The following is an 18400-nucleotide window of genomic DNA, read 5'->3' as shown; positions in this document are numbered from 1 at the left end:
TGTCATGTCTTATCTTGTCTTGTCTTGTCTTGTCTTGTCCTGTCCTGTCGTGTGTTGTTTTGTATTGTCTTGTCTTGTGTTGTTTTGTCGTGTCATGTCTTGTCTTGTCTTGTCTTGTCCTGTCCTGTCGTGTGTTGTGTTGTTTTGTCTTGCCTTGTCTTGTCTTGTCATGTCATGTCATGTCGTGTCTTGTGTTGCTTTGTCTTGTCTTGTCTTGTCTTGTTTTGTCATGTCGTGTGTTGTGTTGTTTTGTCTTGTCATGTCTTGTCTTGTCATGTCATGTCATGTCGTGTGTTGTGTTGTTTTGTCTTGTCTTGTCTTGTTTTGTCTTGTCTTGTCTTGTTTTATGTTGTCTTGTTTTGTCATGTAATGTCATGTCGTGTGTTGTGTTGTTTTGTCTTGTCTTGTGTTGTTTTGTCGTGTCATGTCTTGTCTTGTCTTGTCCTGTCCTGCCGTGTGTTGTGTTGTTTTGTCTTGTCTTGTCATGTCATGTCATGTCGTGTCTTGTGTTGCTTTGTCTTGTCTTGTCTTGTGTTGCCTCGTCTTGTCTTGTCTTGTCTTGTCCTGTCCTGACGTGTGTTGTGTTGTTTTGTCTTGTCTTGTCTTGTCTTGTCTTGTCTTGTCTTGTCTTGTGTTGTCTTGTTTTGTCTTGTTTTGTCTTGTCTTGTCTTGTGTTGTTTTGTCGTGTCATGTCTTGTCTTGTCTTGTGTTGTTTTGTCGTGTCATGTCTTGTCTTGTCTTGTCTTGTCTTGTCTTGTCCTGTCCTGTCGTGTGTTGTGTTGTTTTGTCTTGTCTTGTCATGTCATGTCATGTCGTGTCTTGTGTTGCTTTGTCTTGTCTTGTCTTGTCTTGTCTTGTGTTGCCTCGTCTTGTCTTGTCTTGTCTTGTCTTGTCTTGTCCTGTCCTGACGTGTGTTGTGTTGTTTTGTCTTGTCTTGTCTTGTCATGTCGTGTGTTGTGTTGTTTTGTCTTGTCTTGTCTTGTCATGTCGTGTGTTGTGTTGTTTTGTCTTGTCTTGTCTTGTCTTGTTTTGTCTTGTCTTGTGTTGTTTTGTCGTGTCATGTCTTGTCTTGTCTTGTCTTGTCCTGTCCTGTCGTGTGTTGTGTTGTTTTGTCTTGTCTTGTCTTGTCATGTCATGTCATGTCGTGTCTTGTGTTGCTTTGTCTTGTCTTATCTTGTCTTGTCATGTCTTGTCTTGTCTTGTCTTGTCTTGTCTTGTCTTGTCTTGTCTTGTCTTGTCTTGTCTTGTCTTGTCTTGTCTTGTCTTGTCTTGTCTTGTCTTGTCTTGTCTTGTCTTGTCTTGTCTTGTCTTGTCTTGTCTTGTCTTGTCTTGTCTTGTCTTGTCTTGTCTTGTCTTGTCTTGTCTTGTCTTGTCATATCTTGTCTTGTCTTGTCTTGTCTTGTCTTGTCTTGTCTTGCTTTGTCTTGTCATGTCTTATCTTGTCTTGTCTTGTCTTGTCTTGTCCTGTCCTGTCTTGTCTTGTCTTGTCATATCTTGTCTTGTCTTGTCTTGTCTTGTCTTGTCTTGTCTTGCTTTGTCTTGTCATGTCTTATCTTGTCTTGTCTTGTCTTGTCTTGTCTTGTCTTGTCTTGTCTTGCTTTGTCTTGTCATGTCTTATCTTGTCTTGTCTTGTCTTGTCTTGTCTTGTCCTGTCCTGTCGTGTGTTGTTTTGTAATGTCTTGTCTTGTGTTGTTTTGTCGTGTCATGCCTTGTCTTGTCCTGTCCTGTCGTGTGTTGTGTTGTTTTGTCTTGTCTTGTCTTGTCTTGTCATGTCATGTCATGTCGTGTCTTGTGTTGCTTTGTCTTGTCTTGTCTTGTCTTGTCATGTCTTGTCTTGTCTTGTTTTGTCTTGTCTTGTCTTGTCTTGTCTTGTCTTGTCTTGTCTTGTCTTGTCTTGTCTTGTCTTGTCATGACATGTCATGTCATATCGTGTGTTGTGTTGTTTTGTCTTGTCTTGTCTTGTCTTGTCTTATCTTGTCTTGTCTTGTCTTGTCTTGTCTTGTCTTGTCTTGTCTCGTCTTGTCTTGTCTTATCTTGTCTTGTCTTGTCCTGTCTTGTCCTGTCCTGTCGTGTGTTGTTTTGTATTGTCTTGTCTTGTGTTGTTTTGTCGTGTCATGCCTTGTCTTGTCCTGTCCTGTCGTGTGTTGTGTTGTTTTGTCTTGTCTTGTCTTGTCTTGTCATGTCATGTCATGTCGTGTCTTGTGTTGCTTTGTCTTGTCTTGTCTTGTCCTGTCCTGCCGTGTGTTGTGTTGTTTTGTCTTGTCTTGTCATGTCATGTCATGTCGTGTCTTGTGTTGCTTTGTCTTGTCTTGTCTTGTGTTGCCTCGTCTTGTCTTGTCTTGTCTTGTCCTGTCCTGACGTGTGTTGTGTTGTTTTGTCTTGTCTTGTCTGGTCTTGTCTTGTCTTGTCTTGTCTTGTCTTGTCTTGTCTTGTCTTGTCTTGTCCTGTCCTGTCTTGTCTTGTCTTGTCATATCTTGTCTTGTCTTGTCTTGTCTTGTCTTGTCTTGTCTTGCTTTGTCTTGTCATGTCTTATCTTGTCTTGTCTTGTCTTGTCTTGTCCTGTCCTGTCTTGTCTTGTCTTGTCATATCTTGTCTTGTCTTGTCTTGTCTTGTCTTGCTTTGTCTTGTCTTGCTTTGTCTTGTCATATCTTGTCTTGTCTTGTCTTGTCTTGTCTTGTCTTGTCTTGCTTTGTCTTGTCTTGCTTTGTCTTGTCATGTCTTATCTTGTCTTGTCTTGTCTTGTCTTGTCTTGTCCTGTCCTGTCGTGTGTTGTGTTGTTTTGTCTTGTCTTGTCTTGTCTTGTCATGTCATGTCATGTCGTGTCTTGTGTTGCTTTGTCTTGTCTTGTCTTGTCTTGTCTTGTCATGTCGTGTGTTGTGTTGTTTTGTCTTGTCTTGTGTTGTTTTGTCGTGTCATGTCTTGTCTTGTCTTGTCTTGTCTTGTCCTGTCCTGTCGTGTGTTGTGTGGTTTTGTCTTGTCTTGTCATGTCATGTCATGTCGTGTCTTGTGTTGCTTTGTCTTGTCTTATCTTGTCTTGTCATGTCTTGTCATGTCTTGTCTTGTCTTGTCTTGTCTTGTCTTGTCTTGTCTTGTCTTGTCTTGTCTTGTCTTGTCTTGTCTTGTCTTGTCTTGTCTTGTCTTGTCTTGTCTTGTCTTGTCTTGTCCTGTCCTGTCTTGTCTTGTCATATCTTGGTTTGTCTTGTCTTGTCTTGTCTTGTCTTGTCTTGCTTTGTCTTGTCATGTCTTATCTTGTCTTGTCTTGTCTTGTCTTGTCCTGTCCTGTCGTGTGTTGTTTTGTATTGTCTTGTCTTGTGTTGTTCTGTCGTGTCATGTCTTGTCTTGTCTTGTCTTGTCCTGTCCTGTCGTGTGTTGTGTTGTTTTGTCTTGCCTTGTCTTGTCTTGTCATGTCATGTCATGTCGTGTCTTGTGTTGCTTTGTCTTGTCTTGTCTTGTCTTGTTTTGTCATGTCGTGTGTTGTGTTGTTTTGTCTTGTCATGTCTTGTCTTGTCATGTCATGTCATGTCGTGTGTTGTGTTGTTTTGTCTTGTCTTGTCTTGTTTTGTCTTGTCTTGTCTTGTTTTATGTTGTCTTGTTTTGTCATGTAATGTCATGTCGTGTGTTGTGTTGTTTTGTCTTGTCTTGTGTTGTTTTGTCGTGTCATGTCTTGTCTTGTCTTGTCCTGTCCTGCCGTGTGTTGTGTTGTTTTGTCTTGTCTTGTCATGTCATGTCATGTCGTGTCTTGTGTTGCTTTGTCTTGTCTTGTCTTGTGTTGCCTCGTCTTGTCTTGTCTTGTCTTGTCCTGTCCTGACGTGTGTTGTGTTGTTTTGTCTTGTCTTGTCTTGTCTTGTCTTGTCTTGTCTTGTCTTGTCTTGTCTTGTCTTGTCTTGTCTTGTCTTGTCTTGTCTTGTCTTGTCTTGTCTTGTCTTGTCTTGTCTTGTCTTGTCTTGTTTTGTCTTGTTTTGTCTTGTCTTGTCTTGTGTTGTTTTGTCGTGTCATGTCTTGTCTTGTCTTGTCTTGTCTTGTCCTGTCCTGTCGTGTGTTGTGTTGTTTTGTCTTGTCTTGTCATGTCATGTCATGTCGTGTCTTGTGTTGCTTTGTCTTGTCTTGTCTTGTGTTGCCTCGTCTTGTCTTGTCTTGTCTTGTCTTGTCCTGTCCTGACGTGTGTTGTGTTGTTTTGTCTTGTCTTGTCTTGTCATGTCGTGTGTTGTGTTGTTTTGTCTTGTCTTGTCTTGTCATGTCGTGTGTTGTGTTGTTTTGTCTTGTCTTGTCTTGTCTTGTTTTGTCTTGTCTTGTGTTGTTTTGTCGTGTCATGTCTTGTCTTGTCTTGTCTTGTCCTGTCCTGTCGTGTGTTGTGTTGTTTTGTCTTGTCTTGTCTTGTCTTGTCCTGTCCTGTCGTGTGTTGTGTTGTTTTGTCTTGTCTTGTCTTGTCATGTCATGTCATGTCGTGTCTTGTGTTGCTTTGTCTTGTCTTATCTTGTCTTGTCATGTCTTGTCTTGTCTTGTCTTGTCTTGTCTTGTCTTGTCTTGTCTTGTCTTGTCTTGTCTTGTCTTGTCTTGTCTTGTCTTGTCTTGTCTTGTCTTGTCTTGTCTTGTCTTGTCTTGTCTTGTCTTGTCTTGTCTTGTCTTGTCTTGTCTTGTCTTGTCTTGTCTTGTCTTGTCTTGTCTTGTCTTGTCTTGTCTTGTCTTGTCTTGTCTTGTCTTGTCTTGTCTTGTCTTGTCTTGTCTTGTCTTGTCTTGTCTTGTCTTGTCTTGTCCTGTCCTGTCTTGTCTTGTCTTGTCATATCTTGTCTTGTCTTGTCTTGTCTTGTCTTGTCTTGCTTTGTCTTGTCATGTCTTATCTTGTCTTGTCTTGTCTTGTCTTGTCCTGTCCTGTCTTGTCTTGTCTTGTCATATCTTGTCTTGTCTTGTCTTGTCTTGTCTTGTCTTGTCTTGCTTTGTCTTGTCATGTCTTATCTTGTCTTGTCTTGTCTTGTCTTGCTTTGTCTTGTCATGTCTTATCTTGTCTTGTCTTGTCTTGTCTTGTCTTGTCCTGTCCTGTCGTGTGTTGTTTTGTATTGTCTTGTCTTGTGTTGTTTTGTCGTGTCATGCCTTGTCTTGTCCTGTCCTGTCGTGTGTTGTGTTGTTTTGTCTTGTCTTGTCTTGTCTTGTCATGTCATGTCATGTCGTGTCTTGTGTTGCTTTGTCTTGTCTTGTCTTGTCTTGTCATGTCTTGTCTTGTCTTGTCTTGTCTTGTCTTGTCTTGTCTTGTCTTGTCTTGTCTTGTCTTGTCTTGTCTTGTCATGACATGTCATGTCATATCGTGTGTTGTGTTGTTTTGTCTTGTCTTGTCTTGTCTTGTCTTGTCTCGTCTTGTCTTGTCTTATCTTGTCTTGTCTTGTCCTGTCTTGTCCTGTCCTGTCGTGTGTTGTTTTGTATTGTCTTGTCTTGTGTTGTTTTGTCGTGTCATGCCTTGTCTTGTCCTGTCCTGTCGTGTGTTGTGTTGTTTTGTCTTGTCTTGTCTTGTCTTGTCATGTCATGTCATGTCGTGTCTTGTGTTGCTTTGTCTTGTCTTGTCATGTCTTGTCTTGTCTTGTCTTGTCTTGTCTTGTCTTGTCTTGTCTTGTCTTGTCTTGTCTTGTCTTGTCTTGTCTTGTCATGACATGTCATGTCATATCGTGTGTTGTGTTGTTTTGTCTTGTCTTGTTTTTTCTTGTCTTATCTTGTCTTGTCTTGTCTTGTCTTGTCTTGTCTCATCTTGTCTTGTCTTGTCTTGTCTTGTCCTGTCCTGTCTTGTCTTGTCTTGTCATGTCTTGTCTTGTCTTGTCTTGTCTTGTCTTGTCTTGTCTTGTCTTGTCTTGTCTCGTCTTGTCTTGTCTTGTCTTGTTTTGTCTTGTCTTGTCTCGTCTTGTCTTGTCTTGTCTTGTTTTGTCTTGTCTTGTCTTGTCCTGTCCTGACGTGTGTTGTCTTGTCTTGTTTGTCTTGTCTTGTCTTGTCTTGACTTGTCTTGTCCTGTCCTGTCTTGTCTTGTCTTGTCATGTCTTGTCTTGTCTTGTCTTGTTTTGTCTTGTCTTGTTTTGTCTCGTCTTGTCTTGTCTTGTCTTGTCTTGTCATGTCTTGTGTTGCCTCGTCTTGTCTTGTCTTGTCTTGTCTTGTCTTGTCTTGTCTTGTCTTGTCTTGTCTTGTCTTGTCTTGTCTTGTCTTGTCTTGTCTTGTCTTGTCTTGTCTTGTCTTGTCTTGTCTTGTCTTGTCTTGTCTTGTCTTGTCTTGTCTTGTCTTGTCTTGTCTTGTCTTGTCTTGTCTTGTCTTGTCATGTCATGTCATGTCATATCGTGTGTTGTGTTGTTTTGTCTTGTCTTGTCTTGTCCTGTCCTGTCGTGTGTTGTGTTGTTTTGTCTTGTCTTGTCTTGTCTTGTCATGTCATGTCATGTCGTGTCTTGTGTTGCTTTGTCTTGTCTTGTCTTGTCTTGTCATGTCTTGTCTTGTCTTGTCTTGTCTTGTCTTGTCTTGTCTTGCCTTGTCTTGTCTTGTCTTGTCTTGTCTTGTCATGACATGTCATGTCATATCGTGTGTTGTGTTGTTTTGTCTTGTCTTGTCTTGTCTTGTCTTGTCTTATCTTGTCTTGTCTTGTCTTGTCTTGTCTTGTCTTGTCTTGTCTTGTCTCGTCTTGTCTTGTCTTATCTTGTCTTGTCTTGTCCTGTCTTGTCCTGTCCTGTCGTGTGTTGTTTTGTATTGTCTTGTCTTGTGTTGTTTTGTCGTGTCATGCCTTGTCTTGTCCTGTCCTGTCGTGTGTTGTGTTGTTTTGTCTTGTCTTGTCTTGTCTTGTCATGTCATGTCATGTCGTGTCTTGTGTTGCTTTGTCTTGTCTTGTCTTGTCTTGTCATGTCTTGTCTTGTCTTGTCTTGTCTTGTCTTGTCTTGTCTTGTCTTGTCTTGTCTTGTCTTGTCTTGTCTTGTCTTGTCTTGTCTTGTCATGACATGTCATGTCATATCGTGTGTTGTGTTGTTTTGTCTTGTCTTGTCTTGTCTTGTCTTATCTTGTCTTGTCTTGTCTTGTCTTGTCTTGTCTTGTCTTGTCTCATCTTGTCTTGTCTTGTCTTGTCTTGTCCTGTCCTGTCTTGTCTTGTCTTGTCATGTCTTGTCTTGTCTTGTCTTGTCTTGTCTTGTCTTGTCTCGTATTGTCTTGTCTTGTCTTGTTTTGTCTTGTCTTGTCTCGTCTTGTCTTGTCTTGTCTTGTTTTGTCTTGTCTTGTCTTGTCCTGTCCTGACGTGTGTTGTCTTGTCTTGTTTGTCTTGTCTTGTCTTGTCTTGTCTTGTCCTGTCTTGTCTTGTCTTGTCATGTCTTGTCTTGTCTTGTCTTGTCTTGTCTTGTCTTGTCTTGTTTTGTCTCGTCTTGTCTTGTCTTGTCTTGTCTTGTCTTGTGTTGCCTCGTCTTGTCTTGTCTTGTCTTGTCTTGTCTTGTCTTGTCTTGTCTTGTCTTGTCTTGTCTTGTCTTGTCTTGTCTTGTCTTGTCTTGTCTTGTCTTGTCTTGTCTTGTCTTGTCTTGTCTTGTCTTGTCTTGTCTTGTCTTGTCTTGTCTTGTCTTGTCTTGTCTTGTCTTGGCTTGTCTTGTCTTGTCTTGTCTTGTCTTGTCTTGTCATGTCATGTCATGTCATATCGTGTGTTGTGTTGTTTTGTCTTGTCTTGTCTTGTCTTGTCTTGTCTTGTCTTGTCTTGTCTTGTCTTGTCTTGTCTTGTCTTGTCATGTCTTGTCTTGTCTTGTCTTGTCTTGTCTTGTCTTGTCTTGTCTTGTCTTGTCTTGTCTTGTGTTGTGTTGTTTTGCCTTGTCTTGTTGTGTATTGTCATGTCTTATATTGTCTTGTCTTGTCTTGTCTTGCCTTGTCTTGTCATGTCTTGTCTTGTCTTGTTTTGTCTTGTCTTGTATTGTCTTGTTTTCTCATGTAATGTCATGTCGTGTGTTGTGTTGTTTTGTCTTGTCTTGTTGTGTATTGTCATGTCTTATTTTGTCTTGTCTTGTCTTGTCTTGTCTTGTCTTGTCTTGTCTTGTCTTGTGTTGTGTTGTTTTGTCTTGTCTTGTTGTGTATTGTCATGTCTTATTTTGTCTTGTCTTGTCTTGTCTTGTCTTGTCATGTCTTGTCTTGTCTTGTTTTGTCTTGTCTTGTATTGTCTTGTTTTCTCATGTAATGTCATGTCGTGTGTTGTGTTGTTTTGTCTTGTCTTGTGTTGTTTTGTCGTGTCATGTCTTGTCTTGTCTTGTCTTGTCCTGTCCTGTCCTGTCGTGTGTTGTGTTGTTTTGTCTTGTCTTGTCATGTCATGTCATGTCGTGTCTTGTGTTGCTTTGTCTTGTCTTGTCTTGTCTTGTCATGTCGTGTGTTGTGTTGTTTTGTCTTGTCTTGTTGTGTATTGTCATGTCTTATATTGGCTTGTCTTGTCTTGTCTTGTCATGTCATGTCATGTCGTGTGTTGTGTTGTTTTGTCTTGTCTTGTCTTGTCTTGTCTTGTCATGTCGTGTGTTGTGTTGTTTTGTCTTGTCTTGTGTTGTTTTGTCGTGTCATGTCTTGTCTTGTCTTGTCCTGTCCTGTCGTGTGTTGTGTTGTTTTGTCTTGTCTTGTCTTGTCTTGCTTTATGTTGTCTTGTTTTGTCATGTAATGTCATGTCGTGTGTTGTGTTGTTTTGTCTTGTCTTGTGTTGTTTTGTCGTGTCATGTCTTGTCTTGTCTTGTCTTGTCTTGTCCTGTCCTGTCGTGTGTTGTGTTGTTTTGTCTTGTCTTGTCTTGTCATGTCATGTCATGTCGTGTCTTGTGTTGCTTTGTCTTGTCTTTTCTTCTCCTTGTCTTGTGTTGTTTTGTCCTGTCCTGACGTGTGTTTTGTTGTTTTGTCTTGTCATGTCTTGTCTTGTCTTGTGATGTCATGTCATGTCGTGTGTTGTGTTGTTTTGTCTTGTCTTGTCACGTCGTGTGTTGTGTTGCTTTGTCTTGTCTTGCTGTGTATTGTCATGTCTTATATTGTCTTGTCTTGTCATGTCATGTCATGTCGTGTGTTGTGTTGTTTTGTCTTGTCTTGTCATGTCGTGTGTTGTGTTGCTTTGTCTTGTCTTGCTGTGTATTGTCATGTCTTATATTGTCTTGTCTTGTCATGTCATGTCATGTCGTGTGTTGTGTTGTTTTGTCTTGTCTTGTTTTGTCTTCTCATGTCATGTCTTGTCTTGTCTTGTCTTGTCTTGTCTTGTCTTGTCCTGTCCTGTCCTGTCTTGTCTTGTCTTGTCTTGTCTTGTCTCGTCTTGTCTTGTCTTGTCTTGTCTTGTCTTGTCCTGTCCTGACGTGTGTTGTGTTGTTTTGTCTTGTCTTGTTTTGTCTTGTCTTGTTTTGTCGTGTCTTGTATTGTTTTGTTTTCTCATGTAATGTCATGTCGTGTGTTGTGTGGTTTTGTCTTGTCTTGTGTTGTTTTGTCGTGTCATGTCTTGTCTTGTCTTGTCTTCTCCTGTCCTGTCGTGTGTTGTGTTGTTTTGTCTTGTCTTGTCATGTCATGTCATGTCGTGTCTTGTGTTGCTTTGTCTTGTCTTGTCTTGTCATGTCGTGTGTTGTGTTGTTTTGTCTTGTCTTGTTGTGTATTGTCATGTCTTATATTGTCTTGTCTTGTCTTGTGATGTCATGTCATGTCGTGTGTTGTGTTGTTTTGTCTTGTCTTGTCATGTCGTGTGTTGTGTTGTTTTGTCTTGTCTTGCTGTGTATTGTCATGTCTTATATTGTCTTGTCTTGTATTGTCATGTCATGTCATGTCGTGTGTTGTGTTGTTTTGTCTTGTCTTGTTTTGTCTTCTCATGTCAAATCTTGTCTTGTCTTGTCTTGTCTTGTCTTGTCTTGTCTTGTCTTGTCTTGTCATGTCTTGTCTTGTCATGTCCTATCTTGTCTTGTCTTGTCTTGTGTTGCCTCGTCTTGTCTTGTCTTGTCTTGTCCTGTCCTGACGTGTGTTGTGTTGTTTTGTCTTGTCTTGCTTTGTCTTGTCATGTCCTATCTTGTCTTGTCATGTCTTGTCTTGTCTTGTCTTGTCTTGTCTTGTCTTGTCTTGTCTTGTCTTGTCTTGTCTTGTCTTGTCTTGTCTTGTGATGTGTTGTTTTGTCTTGTCTTGTTGTGTATTGTCATGTCTTATTTTGTCTTGTCTTGTCTTGTCTTGTCTTGTCTTGTCTTGTCTTGTCTTGTCTTGTCTTGTCTTGTCTTGTCTTGTCTTGTCTTGTCTTGTCCTGTCCTGTCTTGTGTTGTCTTGTCTTATCTTGTCTTGTCTTGTCTTGTCTTGTCTTGTCTTGTCTTGTCATGTCTTGTCTTGTCTTGTCTTGTCTTGTCTTGTCTTGTCTTGTCTTGTGTTGTGTTGTTTTGCCTTGTCTTGTTGTGTATTGTCATGTCTTATATTGTCTTGTCTTGTCTTGTCTTGCCTTGTCTTGTCATGTCTTGTCTTGTCTTGTTTTGTCTTGTCTTGTATTGTCTTGTTTTCTCATGTAATGTCATGTCGTGTGTTGTGTTGTTTTGTCTTGTCTTGTTGTGTATTGTCATGTCTTATTTTGTCTTGTCTTGTCTTGTCTTGTGTTGTGTTGTTTTGTCTTGTCTTGTTGTGTATTGTCATGTCTTATTTTGTCTTGTCTTGTCTTGTCTTGTCTTGTCTTGTCATGTCTTGTCTTGTCTTGTTTTGTCTTGTCTTGTATTGTCTTGTTTTCTCATGTAATGGCATGTCGTGTGTTGTGTTGTTTTGTCTTGTCTTGTGTTGTTTTGTCGTGGCATGTCTTGTCTTGTCTTGTCTTGTCCTGTCCTGTCCTGTCGTGTGTTGTGTTGTTTTGTCTTGTCTTGTCATGTCATGTCATGTCGTGTCTTGTGTTGCTTTGTCTTGTCTTGTCTTGTCTTGTCATGTCGTGTGTTGTGTTGTTTTGTCTTGTCTTGTTGTGTATTGTCATGTCTTATATTGGCTTGTCTTGTCTTGTCTTGTCATGTCATGTCATGTCGTGTGTTGTGTTGTTTTGTCTTGTCTTGTCTTGTCTTGTCTTGTCTTGTCTTGTCTTGTCATGTCGTGTGTTGTGTTGTTTTGTCTTGTCTTGTGTTGTTTTGTCGTGTCATGTCTTGTCTTGTCTTGTCCTGTCCTGTCGTGTGTTGTGTTGTTTTGTCTTGTCTTGTCTTGTCTAGTTTTGTCTTGTCTTGTCTTGTCTTGCTTTATGTTGTCTTGTTTTGTCATGTAATGTCATGTCGTGTGTTGTGTTGTTTTGTCTTGTCTTGTGTTGTTTTGTCGTGTCATGTCTTGTCTTGTCTTGTCTTGTCTTGTCCTGTCCTGTCGTGTGTTGTGTTGTTTTGTCTTGTCTTGTCTTGTCATGTCATGTCATGTCGTGTCTTGTGTTGCTTTGTCTTGTCTTTTCTTCTCCTTGTCTTGTGTTGTTTTGTCCTGTCCTGACGTGTGTTTTGTTGTTTTGTCTTGTCATGTCTTGTCTTGTCTTGTGATGTCATGTCATGTCGTGTGTTGTGTTGTTTTGTCTTGTCTTGTCATGTCGTGTGTTGTGTTGCTTTGTCTTGTCTTGCTGTGTATTGTCATGTCTTATATTGTCTTGTCTTGTCATGTCATGTCATGTCGTGTGTTGTGTTGTTTTGTCTTGTCTTGTCATGTCGTGTGTTGTGTTGCTTTGTCTTGTCTTGCTGTGTATTGTCATGTCTTATATTGTCTTGTCTTGTCATGTCATGTCATGTCGTGTGTTGTGTTGTTTTGTCTTGTCTTGTTTTGTCTTCTCATGTCATGTCTTGTCTTGTCTTGTCTTGTCTTGTCTTGTCTTGTCCTGTCCTGTCCTGTCTTGTCTTGTCTTGTCTTGTCTTGTCTTGTCTCGTCTTGTCTTGTCTTGTCTTGTCTTGTCTTGTCCTGTCCTGACGTGTGTTGTGTTGTTTTGTCTTGTCTTGTTTTGTCTTGTCTTGTTTTGTCGTGTCTTGTATTGTCTTGTTTTCTCATGTAATGTCATGTCGTGTGTTGTGTGGTTTTGTCTTGTCTTGTGTTGTTTTGTCGTGTCATGTCTTGTCTTGTCTTGTCTTCTCCTGTCCTGTCGCGTGTTGTGTTGTTTTGTCTTGTCTTGTCATGTCATGTCATGTCGTGTCTTGTGTTGCTTTGTCTTGTCTTGTCTTGTCATGTCGTGTGTTGTGTTGTTTTGTCTTGTCTTGTTGTGTATTGTCATGTCTTATATTGTCTTGTCTTGTCTTGTGATGTCATGTCATGTCGTGTGTTGTGTTGTTTTGTCTTGTCTTGTCATGTCGTGTGTTGTGTTGTTTTGTCTTGTCTTGCTGTGTATTGTCATGTCTTATATTGTCTTGTCTTGTATTGTCATGTCATGTCATGTCGTGTGTTGTGTTGTTTTGTCTTGTCTTGTTTTGTCTTCTCATGTCATGTCTTGTCTTGTCTTGTCTTGTCTTGTCTTGTCTTGTCTTGTCTTGTCTTGTCTTGTCTTGTCATGTCTTGTCTTGTCATGTCCTATCTTGTCTTGTCTTGTCTTGTGTTGCCTCGTCTTGTCTTGTCTTGTCTTGTCCTGTCCTGACGTGTGTTGTGTTGTTTTGTCTTGTCTTGCTTTGTCTTGTCTTGTATTGTCTTGTTTTCTCATGTAATGTCATGTCGTGTGTTGTGTTGTTTTGTCTTGTCTTGTTGTGTATTGTCATGTCTTATTTTGTCTTGTCTTGTCTTGTCTTGTGTTGTGTTGTTTTGTCTTGTCTTGTTGTGTATTGTCATGTCTTATTTTGTCTTGTCTTGTCTTGTCTTGTCTTGTCTTGTCATGTCTTGTCTTGTCTTGTTTTGTCTTGTCTTGTATTGTCTTGTTTTCTCATGTAATGGCATGTCGTGTGTTGTGTTGTTTTGTCTTGTCTTGTGTTGTTTTGTCGTGGCATGTCTTGTCTTGTCTTGTCTTGTCCTGTCCTGTCCTGTCCTGTCGTGTGTTGTGTTGTTTTGTCTTGTCTTGTCATGTCATGTCATGTCGTGTCTTGTGTTGCTTTGTCTTGTCTTGTCTTGTCTTGTCATGTCGTGTGTTGTGTTGTTTTGTCTTGTCTTGTTGTGTATTGTCATGTCTTATATTGGCTTGTCTTGTCTTGTCTTGTCATGTCATGTCATGTCGTGTGTTGTGTTGTTTTGTCTTGTCTTGTCTTGTCTTGTCTTGTCTTGTCTTGTCTTGTCATGTCGTGTGTTGTGTTGTTTTGTCTTGTCTTGTTGTGTATTGTCATGTCTTATTTTGCCTCGTCTTGTCTTGTCTTGTCTTGTCCTGTCCTGACGTGTGTTGTGTTGTTTTGTCTTGTCTTGCTTTGTCTTGTCTTGTATTGTCTTGTTTTCTCATGTAATGTCATGTCGTGTGTTGTGTTGTTTTGTCTTGTCTTGTTGTGTATTGTCATGTCTTATTTTGTCTTGTCTTGTCTTGTCTTGTGTTGTGTTGTTTTGCCTTGTCTTGTTGTGTATTGTCATGTCTTATATTGTCTTGTCTTGTCTTGTCTTGCCTTGTCTTGTCATGTCTTGTCTTGTCTTGTTTTGTCTTGTCTTGTATTGTCTTGTTTTCTCATGTAATGTCATGTCGTGTGTTGTGTTGTTTTGTCTTGTCTTGTTGTGTATTGTCATGTCTTATTTTGTCTTGTCTTGTCTTGTCTTGTGTTGTGTTGTTTTGTCTTGTCTTGTTGTGTATTGTCATGTCTTATTTTGTCTTGTCTTGTCTTGTCTTGTCTTGTCTTGTCATGTCTTGTCTTGTCTTGTTTTGTCTTGTCTTGTATTGTCTTGTTTTCTCATGTAATGGCATGTCGTGTGTTGTGTTGTTTTGTCTTGTCTTGTGTTGTTTTGTCGTGGCATGTCTTGTCTTGTCTTGTCTTGTCCTGTCCTGTCCTGTCGTGTGTTGTGTTGTTTTGTCTTGTCTTGTCATGTCATGTCATGTCGTGTCTTGTGTTGCTTTGTCTTGTCTTGTCTTGTCTTGTCATGTCGTGTGTTGTGTTGTTTTGTCTTGTCTTGTTGTGTATTGTCATGTCTTATATTGGCTTGTCTTGTCTTGTCTAGTCATGTCATGTCATGTCGTGTGTTGTGTTGTTTTGTCTTGTCTTGTCTTGTCTTGTCTTGTCTTGTCTTGTCTTGTCATGTCGTGTGTTGTGTTGTTTTGTCTTGTCTTGTGTTGCTTTGTCGTGTCATGTCTTGTCTTGTCTTGTCCTGTCCTGTCGTGTGTTGTGTTGTTTTGTCTTGTCTTGTCTTGTCTAGTTTTGTCTTGTCTTGTCTTGTCTTGCTTTATGTTGTCTTGTTTTGTCATGTAATGTCATGTCGTGTGTTGTGTTGTTTTGTCTTGTCTTGTGTTGTTTTGTCGTGTCATGTCTTGTCTTGTCTTGTCTTGTCTTGTCCTGTCCTGTCGTGTGTTGTGTTGTTTTGTCTTGTCTTGTCTTGTCATGTCATGTCATGTCGTGTCTTGTGTTGCTTTGTCTTGTCTTTTCTTCTCCTTGTCTTGTGTTGTTTTGTCCTGTCCTGACGTGTGTTTTGTTGTTTTGTCTTGTCATGTCTTGTCTTGTCTTGTGATGTCATGTCATGTCGTGTGTTGTGTTGTTTTGTCTTGTCTTGTCATGTCGTGTGTTGTGTTGCTTTGTCTTGTCTTGCTGTGTATTGTCATGTCTTATATTGTCTTGTCTTGTCATGTCATGTCATGTCGTGTGTTGTGTTGTTTTGTCTTGTCTTGTCATGTCGTGTGTTGTGTTGCTTTGTCTTGTCTTGCTGTGTATTGTCATGTCTTATATTGTCTTGTCTTGTCATGTCATGTCATGTCGTGTGTTGTGTTGTTTTGTCTTGTCTTGTTTTGTCTTCTCATGTCATGTCTTGTCTTGTCTTGTCTTGTCTTGTCTTGTCTTGTCCTGTCCTGTCCTGTCTTGTCTTGTCTTGTCTTGTCTTGTCTTGTCTCGTCTTGTCTTGTCTTGTCTTGTCTTGTCTTGTCCTGTCCTGACGTGTGTTGTGTTGTTTTGTCTTGTCTTGTTTTGTCTTGTCTTGTTTTGTCGTGTCTTGTATTGTCTTGTTTTCTCATGTAATGTCATGTCGTGTGTTGTGTGGTTTTGTCTTGTCTTGTGTTGTTTTGTCGTGTCATGTCTTGTCTTGTCTTGTCTTCTCCTGTCCTGTCGTGTGTTGTGTTGTTTTGTCTTGTCTTGTCATGTCATGTCATGTCGTGTCTTGTGTTGCTTTGTCTTGTCTTGTCTTGTCATGTCGTGTGTTGTGTTGTTTTGTCTTGTCTTGTTGTGTATTGTCATGTCTTATATTGTCTTGTCTTGTCTTGTGATGTCATGTCATGTCGTGTGTTGTGTTGTTTTGTCTTGTCTTGTCATGTCGTGTGTTGTGTTGTTTTGTCTTGTCTTGCTGTGTATTGTCATGTCTTATATTGTCTTGTCTTGTATTGTCATGTCATGTCATGTCGTGTGTTGTGTTGTTTTGTCTTGTCTTGTTTTGTCTTCTCATGTCATGTCTTGTCTTGTCTTGTCTTGTCTTGTCTTGTCTTGTCTTGTCTTGTCTTGTCTTGTCTTGTCTTGTCATGTCTTGTCTTGTCATGTCCTATCTTGTCTTGTCTTGTCTTGTGTTGCCTCGTCTTGTCTTGTCTTGTCTTGTCCTGTCCTGACGTGTGTTGTGTTGTTTTGTCTTGTCTTGCTTTGTCTTGTCATGTCCTGTCTTGTCTTGTCATGTCTTGTCTTGTCTTGTCTTGTCTTGTCTTGTCTTGTCTTGTCTTGTCTTGTCTTGTCTTGTCTTGTCTTGTGATGTCATGTCGTGTGTTGTGTTGTTTTGTCTTATCATGTCTTGTCCTGTCCTGTCTTGTGTTGTCTTGTCATGTCTTGTCTTGTCTTGTCTTGTCTTGTCTTGTCTTGTGTTGCCTCGTCTTGTCTTGTCTTGTCTTGTGCTGTCCTGACGTGTGTTGTGTTGTTTTGTCTTGTCTTGCTTTGTCTTGTCATGTCCTATCTTGTCTTGTCATGTCTTGTCTTGTCTTGTCTTGTCTTGTCTTGCCTTGTCTTGTCTTGTCTTGTCTTGTCTTGTCTTGTCTTGTCTTGTCTTGTATTGTCTTGTCTTGTCTTGTCTTGTCTTGTCTTGTCTTGTCTTGTCTTGTCTTGTCTTGTCTTGTCTTGTCTTGTCTTGTCTTGTCTTGTCTTGTCTTGTCTTGTCTTGTCTTGTCTTGTCTTGTCTTGTCTTGTCTTGTCTTGTCTTGTGTTGTCTTGTCTTATCTTGTCATGTCGTGTGTTGTGTTGTTTTGTCTTGCCTTGTTGTGTATTGTCATGTCTTATATTGTCTTGTCTTGTCTTGTCTTGTCTTGTCTTGTCTTGTCTTGTCTTGTCTTGTCTTGTCTTGTCTTGTCTTGTCCTGTCTTGTCTTGTCATGTCATGTCATGTCATGTGTTGTGTTGTGTTGTTTTGTCTTGTCTTGTCTTGTCTTGTCTTGTCTTGTGTTGTCTTGTCTTGTCTTGTCTTGTTTTATGTTGTCTTGTCTTGTCTTGTTTTGTCATGTAATGCCATGTCGTGTGTTGTGTTGTTTTGACTTGTCATGTCTTATATTGTCTTGTCTTGTCTTGTGATGTCTTGTCTTGTCTTGTCTTGTCTTGTCTTGTCATGTCTTGTCTTGTCATGTCCTATCTTGCCTTGTCTTGTCTTGTGTTGCCTCGTCTTGTCTTGTCTTGTCTTGTCTTGTCTTGTCTTGTCTTGTCTTGTCATGTCATGTCATGTCATGTGTTGTGTTGTGTTGTTTTGTCTTGTCTTCTGTTGTCTTGTCTTGTCTTGTCTTGTCTTGTCTTGTCTTGTCTTGTCTTGTCTTGTCTTGTCTTGTCTTGTCTTGTCTTGTCCTGTCTTGTCTTGTCATGTCATGTCATGTCATGTGTTGTGTTGTGTTGTTTTGTCTTGTCTTGTCTTGTCTTGTCTTGTCTTGTGTTGTCTTGTCTTGTCTTGTCTTGTTTTATGTTGTCTTGTCTTGTCTTGTTTTGTCATGTAATGCCATGTCGTGTGTTGTGTTGTTTTGTCTTGTCATGTCTTATATTGTCTTGTCTTGTCTTGTGATGTCTTGTCTTGTCTTGTCTTGTCTTGTCTTGTCTTGTCTTGTCTTGTCATGTCTTGTCTTGTCATGTCCTATCTTGTCTTGTCTTGTCTTGTGTTGCCTCGTCTTGTCTTGTCTTGTCTTGTCTTGTCTTGTCTTGTCTTGTCTTGTCTTGTCTTGTGATGTCATGTCGTGTGTTGTGTTGTTTTGTCTTGTCATGTCTTGTCTTGTCATGTCCTATCTTGTCTTGTCATGTCTTGTCTTGTCTTGTCTTCTCCTGTCCTGTCGTGTGTTGTGTTGTTTTGTCTTGTCTTGTCATGTCATGTCATGTCGTGTCTTGTATTACTTTGTCTTGTCTTGTCTTGTCATGTCGTGTGTTGTGTTGTTTTGTCTTGTCTTGTTGTGTATTGTCATGTCTTATATTGTCTTGTCTTGTCTTGTGATGTCATGTCATGTCGTGTGTTGTGTTGTTTTGTCTTGTCTTGCTGTGTATTGTCATGTCTTATATTGTCTTGTCTTGTCTTGTCATGTCATGTGATGTCGTGTGTTGTGTTGTTTTGTCTTGTCTTGTTTTGTCTTCTCATGTCATGTCTTGTCTTGTCTTGTCCTGTCTTGTCTTGTCTTGTCTTGTCTTGTCTTGTCTTGTCTTGTCTTGTCTTGTCTTGTCTTGTCTTGTCTTGTCTTGTCTTGTCTTGTCTTGTCTTGTCTTGTCTTGTCTTGTCTTGTCTTGTCTTGTCTTGTCATGTCTTGTCTTGTCATGTCCTATTTGTCTTGTCTTGTCTTGTGTTGCCTCGCCTTGTCTTGTCTTGTCTTGTCCTGTCCTGACGTGTGTTGTGTTGTTTTGTCTTGTCTTGCTTTGTCTTGTCATGTCCTATCTTGTCTTGTCATGTCTTGTCTTGTCTTGTCTTGTCTTGTCTTGTCATGTCTTGTCTTGTCTTGTCTTGTCTTGTCTTGTCTTGTCTTGTCTTGTCTTGTCTTGTCTTGTCTTGTCTTGTCTTGTCTTGTCTTGTCTTGTCTTGTCTTGTCTTGTCTTGTCTTGTCTTGTCTTGTCTTGTCTTGTCTTGTCTTGTCTTGTGATGTCATGTCGTGTGTTGTGTTGTTTTGTCTTGTCATGTCTTGTCCTGTCCTGTCTTGTCTTGTCTTGTCATGTCTTGTCTTGTCTTGTCTTGTCTTGTGTTGCCTCGTCTTGTCTTGTCTTGTCTTGTGCAGTCCTGACGTGTGTTGTGTTGTTTTGTCTTGTCTTGCTTTGTCTTGTCATGTCCTATCTTGTCTTGTCATGTCTTGTCTTGTCTTGTCTTGTCTTGTCTTGTCTTGCCTTGTCTTGTCTTGTCTTGTCTTGTCTTGTCTTGTCTTGTCTTGTCTTGTCTTGTCTTGTCTTGTCTTGTCTTGTCTTGTCTTGTCTTGTCTTGTCTTGTCT

Source organism: Zeugodacus cucurbitae, chromosome X (genome assembly GCF_028554725.1).
Source record: "Zeugodacus cucurbitae isolate PBARC_wt_2022May chromosome X, idZeuCucr1.2, whole genome shotgun sequence".
NCBI lineage: Eukaryota > Metazoa > Arthropoda > Insecta > Diptera > Tephritidae > Zeugodacus > Zeugodacus cucurbitae.
The sequence above is the reverse complement of the archived record's forward strand: the minus strand, read 5'-3'. Positions refer to the sequence as shown.